The sequence below is a fragment of the Miscanthus floridulus genome, chromosome 12, assembly GCF_019320115.1.
Source record: "Miscanthus floridulus cultivar M001 chromosome 12, ASM1932011v1, whole genome shotgun sequence".
Classification (NCBI taxonomy): Eukaryota; Viridiplantae; Streptophyta; class Magnoliopsida; order Poales; family Poaceae; genus Miscanthus; species Miscanthus floridulus.
Window position 1 is genome coordinate 45941829 of NC_089591.1, and position 10837 is coordinate 45952665.

Sequence of the window (10837 nt, forward strand, 5' to 3'; positions counted from 1 at the left end):
CCCCACCTTTTACCGCCCCTCGCCTCGCGGACAGAGGCGGCAGCGCAGTCAGCGCAGGCTGGTGGCGGCAAACGGATCTGCGTGTCCGTCGGACCCGTCATCCCATGCAACTCTCGGACGAGTCTCTCTGACCTCTGGGGCCCGGGGGCCGGGGCGTGCGCGGCGTGGCGGCTTGACGTGACGGCGGACGACGCTCGTGGGGGGTACGCTTACGTGTGGCTGGCTAGCTGGCAGCTGCTCAGTTGGGTATTTGGGGGCGGGGCCTTTTGGTCTTCGACTTTGTGTAAGGTTAGAGAGCGTGGGTTTTTGGTGTTTTTGGTGTGAGTTGACCAGATTTCACTTTAATTAAACTGTCATAAAATCTGATAAAGCCGTAAAGCTTACTCCTATGTTCTTGAAAGAATCATTTTCTAGCCTAAAAAATTGTCTCAAAAAAATCGATTTCTAGAGATAAACGGTTCACATATTCACATTAATCTCTCTCGTAGTCTGCGTTGTATTTAACATAACCTCTCTCTCCTACGCTGCTATTGAATATTCCAAAGGACACTAGTATTTAATTAGACTTCTTGGTAAGTAGAGTGCTATTAAGGTTCAGCAGCTTAATGAGGAGGTAGCATGGTCTTTTATCTTCGTTGCTAATCTGTCCTAAAGTTACTAGGAATTCATTCTTTCAGGGACCGAGGGAGTAACGTGTAATCAAGATCACACTTAAATTAAAGATAGGTATTAAATTATCTATTACAACATTAGTACTAAAAGTTAAGGCTTTGATGTGACAAATCACACATTAAAGAAGCTATAGTGCAAGAATTTTATGAGCCTAATGCTGAAAACAATATATTATGCTACCCTTTATTGTATATTTGTCCTCTTTATTGTGTATTTGCCCTCCACTATTTGTTGTGTCTCTCAATTTGAGTTCGATTCCTGTCACTAACATAGCTATCCAATAGCTTGATATCGAGATTTGCCAATAAGGACAACAAGCTTGTCTTGGTTCCAAGGACGTATTGATAAAAATATGTATCAAATTGGCTACTCTGTTTTAAATGTGCATGGATTTGACTTCAGGGTAGTAGTTTGAGAATATGTGTAGTTAACGTTAAGAAAATACGGTAAACGTCTATCTTACACGGACTCTTTACACTAGACATTAGACCATTATATGCAGCAGCGGAGGGTGAGGTAAAAATTAGAGGGGAGGCAATTCAGTGTTACACTAACATCGTATAAAAGTGGTCACTAGCTAAAGCTTCGCACATAGCAGCTGCTAATGCAAGCACCTAGAGGTAATAAGAGACTAATAAGACCGACGGAGGCTAATTTCAAGAGACAAAAGTTGGTATGTTGCTCGCGGAAGAAAACAATTTATGAGTAGTAGAACTTCAGAGCCCAGTTTTGCGGCTTTTGCCTCTAGGAGGCTCCGCCATTGATACATGTGAAGGAACGAATTACATGTGCTTGTATATTCTAGGATGACTAATGGGTCTCATGATATTTATGCAAAAAGATTCTATAAACGTCAGACATTGTATGTGAAGGAACGAATCATGCGTGCTCATATATTCTTGGATGCCTAATGGGTCACATAAAATTTATGCAAACTATTCTATATTAGCTAGTAATCCCTAGCTTTTCAGACTATTACATCATTGGACCGTGAAAACTACTCGAGACAATGTATCATTCTTCTTAGCTTAGTGAAACACTGACATCTATTTAGTTCGTTGCCCCCTCAAAACTTTTGCAAGTCTTTTTTCTTTTCTTTTTCGGCCTAGCACAACAACAGTCAAAAGCAGTTTGTTGGGGATTTGCTTTTCCTTGTATCAATTCATATAGGAACATTTAAGAACTCTTCTAGCAGGATATCTCAGTTTCTTACCGTAATCCAACTAGCACCGATCCCACAAACTTTTCTAAAAAAAAAATCGGACGAAACTAGAGCAAATTAGAGAGGGTGCTCTTATATTATCGATGCATATATATATGGTGAAAAATTAGGTAAACCACTATTTTTATATTTTTAGAGGGTGCATCTGTGTCCCCTACTCCCAATGAGTTTCACCCCTAATTTTCTCACATGTTGTAAGTTCATATTGCTGTTTTTTTAAGAAAATGCAGCAATACATGACTCGAGATGTAAACAACCCTATTTGGTGTTTGGATACTGGTCTAAATTTGAACATTGTGTCTAAAATGTTGTCTAAAGTTTAGTCAACTTTTAAAAAAAATCATTAGTTCATTAGTCTACACAAATGAGCCAAAAGTGTCTAAAAATTAGTCTTTAAATTAAATCAACTAAACTTTAAGGGCACTCCCAATGCTAGACTCTATCATGGTTTCCATAGCTTCAAGACTTCATCACTAGAAACCATCCTTCCCAATGCAAGTTTATACAAATAGTTTTCATGGAGAAAAAAATTTAATGAGCATCTACATGCCCCCACAAACAAAGAAGATCATTTGTGGCAACGTGAGCCATAGTATGCTCTGCAACTCACTATTGAAGGAGCACAAGTGCTAGAAACACCTGTCTGTAGCACGACCAGTAGCAACACTGCAGCAACAATAGATATTGCCGTCCATTACAATAGGAATAGAAATATAAATACTAGTGGCATGCACCTAAACAGGCATGACATAGATACCGTCGTCCATTACAATAAGAATAGAAATATAGATAGCAAAGCCAAAATAGTTAGATAATAATATATATTTAGATAATCTCCAGCCGTGGCTTCAGAAGTCTTCCTGCCTGCAGAAAACATGTCCAGCATCCTCCAGATAGAAGCCATCAACATTCTCAAGTCCTGATCATCAACCTGTAAAATAAGATGAGCTAGTAAATTAACTTTGTTGTAAGAAAAAGAGATGGACAGTACATTAACAGAACCATAGTAACATAGTGATAGGAATGTATTCATGTAGCAGGCTAGTATATAAATTAACATTTCTACCTAATTAGTTCAATTCCCAAACTTTTGCCAGATGTGATCAATCAAATCAGATTGAAGTTGCCTGTGAGCTTCACGATCACAAATATCGGCATTTCTTTGTAGTACTTCTTCCATCATTGGGTTATGTCAGAGATTGTAGATGCTTGAACAGTCGATGTGGTTGCTTCCTCGTTCAAGTCAAGAGAAACATCCTCTATATCCTTCTCATCCTCAATTATCATGTTGTGAAGGATTATACAAGCTAACATGATATCCTCAAGGTCCCCTTGTTCATATAGACATGCCGGCCGACGCAAAATACAAAAATGAGATTGCAAAATCCCAAATGCACATTCAACATCTTTTCTTGCCCCCTCTTGATGTTCTGAAAATAGCTTGTGCTCAGCTGATTGTGGTGCACGTATGGACTTAACAAAAACAACCCACTCTGGGTATATGCCATCTGCAAGATAATAAGCTTTGGTATATTGCCTTCCATTCACAAAGTACTGCACCTGGGGAGCTTCTCCTCTTAACTGATCGACGAACAAAGTAGATTGATTCAGCACATTGATGTCATTGTTGGATCCTGCCACTCCAAAGAAAGCATGCCATATCCATTGGTCATGTGAAGCAACAGCCTCTAGAATGATTGTTGGTACACCATGATCACCACGAGTATATTGTCCCTTCCATGCATAGGGACATTTTTCCCAATGCCAATGCACACAGTCAATGCCCCCTATCATGCCAGGAAAACCACGACGCTCACCAATCTCCAACAATCGTTCTACATCTTGTATTGTGGGTCGTCTCAAGTATACTTCACCGTATACTTCAATGACACCCTTAATAAACATTTTCAAGCACTCCACACCAGTACTTTCTCCCATCTTCGGAGCACCCGATCGTAAGGTGAAATACTCAGACCACACACTTAAGGCCTCAACAATCTTCAGAAAAGAGGGGTCTCCTCATCCTAAATCTTCTACAAAAATGTGTCTCATTGTAGACTGGATTAGGCGAGAAGTAGTCATCCATTAGTTGTTGGCTGGCTTGTTCATGAGGTCTGTCCACATATCACCTAGGACCACGCTGAGTTCTTCCACATTGTAAAACATCAGCAATGGACTGCAATTCAGATACTAAATGATCACCTAAATCATCTATAATTTCTTGCTCTTGAAGATAATCATCCATGGAGTATAGATCACTAGGGTCGATGCTACCATCTCCATCCATGGATTATAGATCAGTGGGCAGCAATGGCAGAAAGAGAGTAGCAGAAAAGAAAGAGCAGCAGTACAGGAAAGGGGAACGAGAAAAATAGAAGCAGTGACTGAAAGTGCCATGGGTGTGCTGTATATATTCACAAAGATAGTGGAAACAGTCCACACTTGCATGCGCAAAAACTAGTGGAAACAGTGCACACTTGCATGAAAATAATAGTGAAAGGAGTTTCACACTTGCATGCAAAAAGCACTGATCACCATGTACTACCTTCCGCATATGCACTAGAGTGAAGGCCTTTTCCTTCTTCAACCTATTCAGATATGCTGACCACTTCTGTTCACCACGTACTACCTTCCACATATGCACTAGAGTGAAGGCCTTACCATCATGTGAACCGGCATAATACTCGCATGCTTTGTTAGTCAACTGGTTGTCGCTCATCCCACTTTGCCACACTCTATCAGCATTTACCCAACAGCCATGGAACTCAGTTAATGGTATCTTAACACGATCCCAACGTATTTTCAGTTGGTTCCGGTTCCTCTTACAGCTATTTTCTATGTTCTTGTTGTATTCTTCAGTAACATCTGCCCAATACCGCTCTACCTTTTTGCTATTTTCGTCGACTGGATCCTTTGAATTACGCAACCAAGCACTAGCCTACAATTATAGAATAATCTCAATGGGCATACATGGACATAGCTCTCAAGTTGAAAAGTGAGAAAGGGAACGTACCAATCGTTTATCTTCATCAACCGACTAGTTCAAACGCCTGTCGGTTCTAAAATCCTCATCGACGTTAATTGTTTCAGTTTCTTCTACATCTACATCATCCACTAGATCATCAGTTTCTTGTGCTGGAGAAGGAGTTCTTCTAGCACCCAAATCAATTGGTGACATTGAAGACTGACCCATTGCAGCACCAACAAAGTGAAAATTTTCTGGAATATTATTTCCACTAGGATGGTTAGCAAATGGGTTTGACTGCAGATAATTTGTGAACCCTCCTGGTGGGTATAACCTACAAACATATGAATTCCCATGCTCTAATTAATCATATCTTCACCAAAATAGCACAATATGCCATACATCACTAGTGACTGAAAATGAAACACTTTGCACTGCATATGCAGGTAAACAATCTATATCCACAAAACACTTCTCTGATGACTTACCCTTCACTAGTAGATGACGTTGACCACCATGCACCAACGGGAAAAGCACCAATTTGAGGAGCACAATTTTTAGGAACACCAACATCTTGAGGAACACCGGTGGCTCTAGCTTGAGCACGTGTTGCAGCAGCTCTGAAAGCTCTAGTTTGGTTTTGGTTAATTGATGAAACCCTAAGTGCTAAACTAGTTTATCAAAGTGATTATGAGATAGGTAGCACTACTCTAAGTGATGAAGCAATGGAGAAGATCATGACGATGATGATGGCATGGTGATGATCAAATGCTTGAACTTGGAAAAGAAGAAAGAGAAAAACAAAATGCTCAAGGCAAAGGTATAAATAGTAGGAGCTATTTTGTTTCGGTGATCAAGACACTTAGCGAGTGTAATCACATTTAGGTTAGATAGCCGTACTATTAAGAGGGGTGAATCTCGTATTGAAATGCGGTTATCAAAGTGCCACTAGATGCTCTAACTCATTGCATATGCATTTAGGATCTAGTGGAGTGCTAACACCCTTGAAAATATTTGTGAAAATATGCTAACACATGTGCACAAGGTGATACACTTGGTGGTTGGCACATTTGAGCAAGGGTAAGATACTTCACCGGCGGAGTGTCCGCCCGTAGAGTGTGGACAGTCTGACAGTGCCACCGGTGCCCTAGATAGAAAAGTTGGAGGTCACTGTAAGTGACCGGATGCTGACCTCGGTTGGACCGGTGCGTTCGGTCAGTGGCAGCAGAGGGTGCATGTTTCGGTCTTATGATCGGACGCTGGCAGGGTGCGTTCGGTCAGTGCTGACGTACGCTGATGTGAGACGCACAGAGGAGACGTTGTGTGACCGGACGCTGGGTGAGTCCGGTCAGGCATGACCGAACGCGTCCGATCGTGAAATGTCATGTTTGGAACCTTACTGGAAACGACCGGACGCTGAGATCCAGCGTCCGATCACTTTCTAACTGACGCGTCCGGTCATTACTTGACCGTTGAAATCAGGCGATCGGCGGTTGAAGCCGATGACACGTGGCGCACATCGCACGACCGGACGCTGAGGTCCAACGTCCAGTCAATATGACCAGAGCGTCCGGTCGACCCGTGTTCGTTGCAGTGAGGAGCCCAACGGCTCTATTTCGTGGGGGCTTCTATTTAAGCCCCATGGCCGGCTCAAGCTCACTCTCTTGCACATTTTCATTGATATAGCAACCTTGTGAGCTTAGCCAAAGCCCTCTCACTCATCTCCATTATTGATTTATCATCTTTGTGAGATTGGAAGAGAATCCAAGTGCATTGCTTGAGTGATTGCATCTAGAGGCACTTGGTATTCGTGTTGCGCTGCAGATTTCGCTTGTTACTCTTAGTGGTTGCCACCACCTAGACGGCTCGGTGCAGCGGTGGAGGATTGGCACGAGTTGGTGATTGTTCGTGGCCATCTCCGATGATTGTGAGGGGAGTTGTACCTTCCCCGGTGGAGTGCCAAAAGGTAACTCTAGTAAATTGCTCATGTCATTGAGTTACCTCACTTGTGGGTAGGTTCTTGCGGTGTCTAATCGTGTGAACGAGGTTTGTGAAACACCTCTTAGCCGCCGAACCACCAAGTGTTGGTCGACACAATGGGGACTAGCGTGTTGGTAAGCACATGAATCTCAAGAGAAAAATCGGTTGTCTCTTGTCATTTGCATTCTCCCGGTGATCGGCTTAATCTTCATCTTGTGATTGGTTCATCCCTCTATACGTCGGTATAATCATCTTACTCACTCTTTTATATTCTTGCAAACTAGTTGTGGCAAGCTCTTTAGTGTAACTAGAATTGAGAGCTTGATTTGTTATTTAAGTTCATCTAGTGGAGCTCTTTAGTGTAGCAAGATTGAGAGCTCTTAGTGAGTAGTATCATAGCAAGTTGTGTGTCTAGTAATTATTGCAACTAGAATTGTTGAATAGGTGGCTTGTAACCCTTGTAGAGCTAGAGCAAGTTTGTATTTTGCCTTTTGTCATACTAATCAAATTGCTCTAGTTGATTTGTAGATTTTTAAATAGGCTATTCATCCCCCTCTAGCCATACTAGGACCTTTCAAGTGGTATTAGAGCCGTGGTCACCGTTTGATTAAAGGCTTAACAACCTCAGTGTCAAATTATGGCTCAAGTTATGTTCAACCATGTGGGGGGTAAACTACCGTTCTTTGATGGCACATGCTATAATTATTGGAAGAGAAAGATGAGGATGTATCTTGGTTTAATCAATGATCAAGTATGAGAAGTGACCGAGAATGACTATGCTATCATTGATCCCAATGATCCAACCAACCAAGATAAGATCAACAAGCAATGCAATACAATGGCTCTCAACACCATATACAATGTCATTGATTCCAAGGTGTTTGAGCAAATCAAGGATTGTGAAAGAGCAAATGAGGTGTGGAAGAGATTAGAGGAAACATATGATGACACACCGGCGGTGAAGAGTGCCAAGTTATATATCCTCAAGGATAAATTGACAAGCTTCAAGATGAAGGAAGATGAGAGCATTCCGGAGATGTTCCATCGTTTGCAAGTGATTGTCAATGATTTGAAGGCATTGGGAGAGAAGATCAAGGATGATGATGTCTCTCATCGGTTCTTGATGTGCCTACCTCCTAGATTTGAGATGTTGAGATTGCTCATCATAAGAGGAGGATTTAAGGAGATTACCCCCAACCAAGTACTAGGTGATGTTATGACCTAAGAGACATATCGTGTGGAAAGGGAGGGGGATGATAAGGATGACAAGAAGGAAGAAGAAGACAAGAAGAAGAGTATAGCATTCAAGGCTAGCTCATCATCATCTAAGAACAAGGGCAAGTCCAAGAAAGAATCAAGCGATGATGATGATCTTAGTGATATTGATGATGAAGCTATGGCCCTCTTTGTCCGCAAGATGGGAAAATTCATGAAGAAGAAGGGCTATGATGCAAGAAAGAAAAGAGATCACACCAAGAGCAAAGAGTATGTTAGAAGATGCTACAATTGCAAGAGCCCTGATCATGTTGTAGCAAATTGTCCCTACAATAGTGATAATGATGAAGATAAGAAGAAGAAGCATAAGAAAGATAAGAATGAAAAGAAGGAGAAGAAGGAGAAGAGAATGACCTTCCAAAAGAAGAAGGGTGGAGGCTATGTAGTCACTTGGGATAGTGATGGTTCCTCAGATGGTGATAGCTCTAGTGATGATGATAAGAAATCTATTAAGAGAGCATTAGCAAGCATCGCCATCAACAAGAAGCTCTCCATCTTCGACACTCCATCGACATCTCTCATGGCAAAGCCTACCAAGGTAAAATATGATGAGAGTGATGATGATGAATGTGAAAGTGACTCTTATAGGAATGATAATGATGATGAGGATGAGGATGAGGAGTACACCAAGGAGGAGCTCTTGGACATGTGTGAGAAAGTACACGCTTGCAATGAGATGAAGAGAAAGGAGTGCAAAGAATTGCGCAAGAAAGTAAAATTTCTTGAGCAATCCTTTGATGAGCTCAATGCTACTCATGAGAGGCTAATGGAAGCCCATGAGAAGCTTGACAAAGCTCACTCTAAGCTTGAAAAGGCTCACTCCTCTCTCATTGAGCAAGTCAAAGTGGAGGAAGCAAAAAAGGAGCAAATGATCATATCATGTGATGTGGGACTAACATGTGATCTTATTAATGAATCTATTTTTGTTGCTCCCACTAATACTTATTGTAGCAATATCACTTCTACTTCACCTTTGAGTGATGGTCTCACTTGTGAAACCTCACTAATAGTGGAAAATAAGACCCTTAAGAAGGAGGTGAATGAGCTCACTCGTGCCTTAGGCAATACCTATGGTGGAGAAGCCCGCTTGCTAAAGTGCTTGGGTAGCCAAAGGTTTTCTCTCAACAAAGAGGGATTAGGCTATACCCCTAAGAAAGGCAAGGCGGCCTTTGTCACTCCCAAAGCTAGCTTTGTGAAGGGCAATGGTTGGTTTTGCAATAGATGCAAGCAAGTTGGGCATATAGAGCAAAATTGCAAGACTAATAAGAACAAGCTACCTAATGTATCCTCAATCAAATTTGATTCTTGTTACATGCTTTATAAGGGTGCCAATGGTGTGAAGGCTAAGTTCATTGGTACACCAATTGTGGGCCCAAAGAAAAAGGCTATTTGGGTACCAAAGTCCTTGGTAACTAACCTTAAAGGACCCAAGCAAGTTTGAGTACCTAAAAGGAATTGATCTTCTTTTGTAGGTGAATTATAAAGCTGGAGGAAGGCATTGGGTGCTTGATACTGGGTGCACACAACACATGACCGGTGACCCAAGAATGTTCAATTCAATCAATGAAAATAAGAGCAATGGGATTGATAGTATCACATTTGGTGACAATGGCAAAGGCAAGGTCAAAGGGCTTGGTAAGATTGCAATATCCAATGATTTGAGCATTTCCAATGTGCTACTAGTAGAGAACTTGAACTTCAACCTATTGTTGGTAGCTCAATTGTGTGATCTTGGTTTCAAGTGCATATTTGGTGTGGATAATATAGAGATTATAAGTGTAGATGGCTCTAACTTGATATTCAAAGGATTTAGATATGAGAATCTATACTTAGTTGATTTCAATGCTAGAGAAGCTCAATTGACCACATGTTTAATCACTAAGTCTAGCATGGGTTGGTTATGGCATAGAAGGCTTGGTCATGTTGGAATGAAACAATTGAATAAGTTGATTAAGCATGACTTAGTTAGAGGCTTGAAAAATGTCACATTTGAAAAGGATAAGTTATGTAGTGCATGTCAAGCCAGAAAGCAAGTTGGTAACACACATCCTAAGAAAAGCATGATGAGCACATCCAAGGCATTTGAGTTGATGCATATGGACTTGTTTGGACCAACCACATACACTAGCATTGGAGGAAATAAATATGGATTTGTGATTGTGGATGATTTCACTAGATACACATGGATATTCTTTCTTGTTGACAAGAGTGATGTGTTTGCAACGTTTAAATCATTTATCAAGGGTATTCACAATGAGTTTGAAACAACAATCAAGAAAGTTAGAAGTAACAATGGAAGTGAGTTCAAAAATACTAGAATTGATGAGTTGTGTGATGAATTTGGAATTAGACATCAATTCTTAGCCAAGTATACTCCTCAATCAAATAGGCTAGTTGAAAGAAAGAATAGAACCTTGATTGATATGGCAAGATCAATGTTGAGTGAGTACAATGTGAGTCATTCATTTTAGGCCGAAGCAATCAACACGGCTTGCTACTATAGCAACCGACTCTATTGTCACCCCATGATGGAAAAGACACCTTATGAGCTATTGAATAGAAGAAAGCCCAACATAGCATACTTTTGGGTCTTTGGTTGTAAATGCTACATATTGAAGAAAGGCACTAGATTAAGCAAGTTTGAAAAGAAATGTGATGAAAGTTTCTTGCTTGGTTACTCTGCTACTAGCAAAGCTTATAGAGTTTGGAATTTGGCTAGTGGT

General features: G+C 41.0%; 1 pseudogene; it reads right to left on the reverse strand.

Annotated features, from left to right (window-relative positions):
- Positions 1–3073: 3073 nt before the first annotated feature.
- LOC136495801 (uncharacterized) lies at positions 3074–4181 on the reverse strand (annotated as a pseudogene).
- Positions 4182–10837: the final 6656 nt, after the last annotated feature.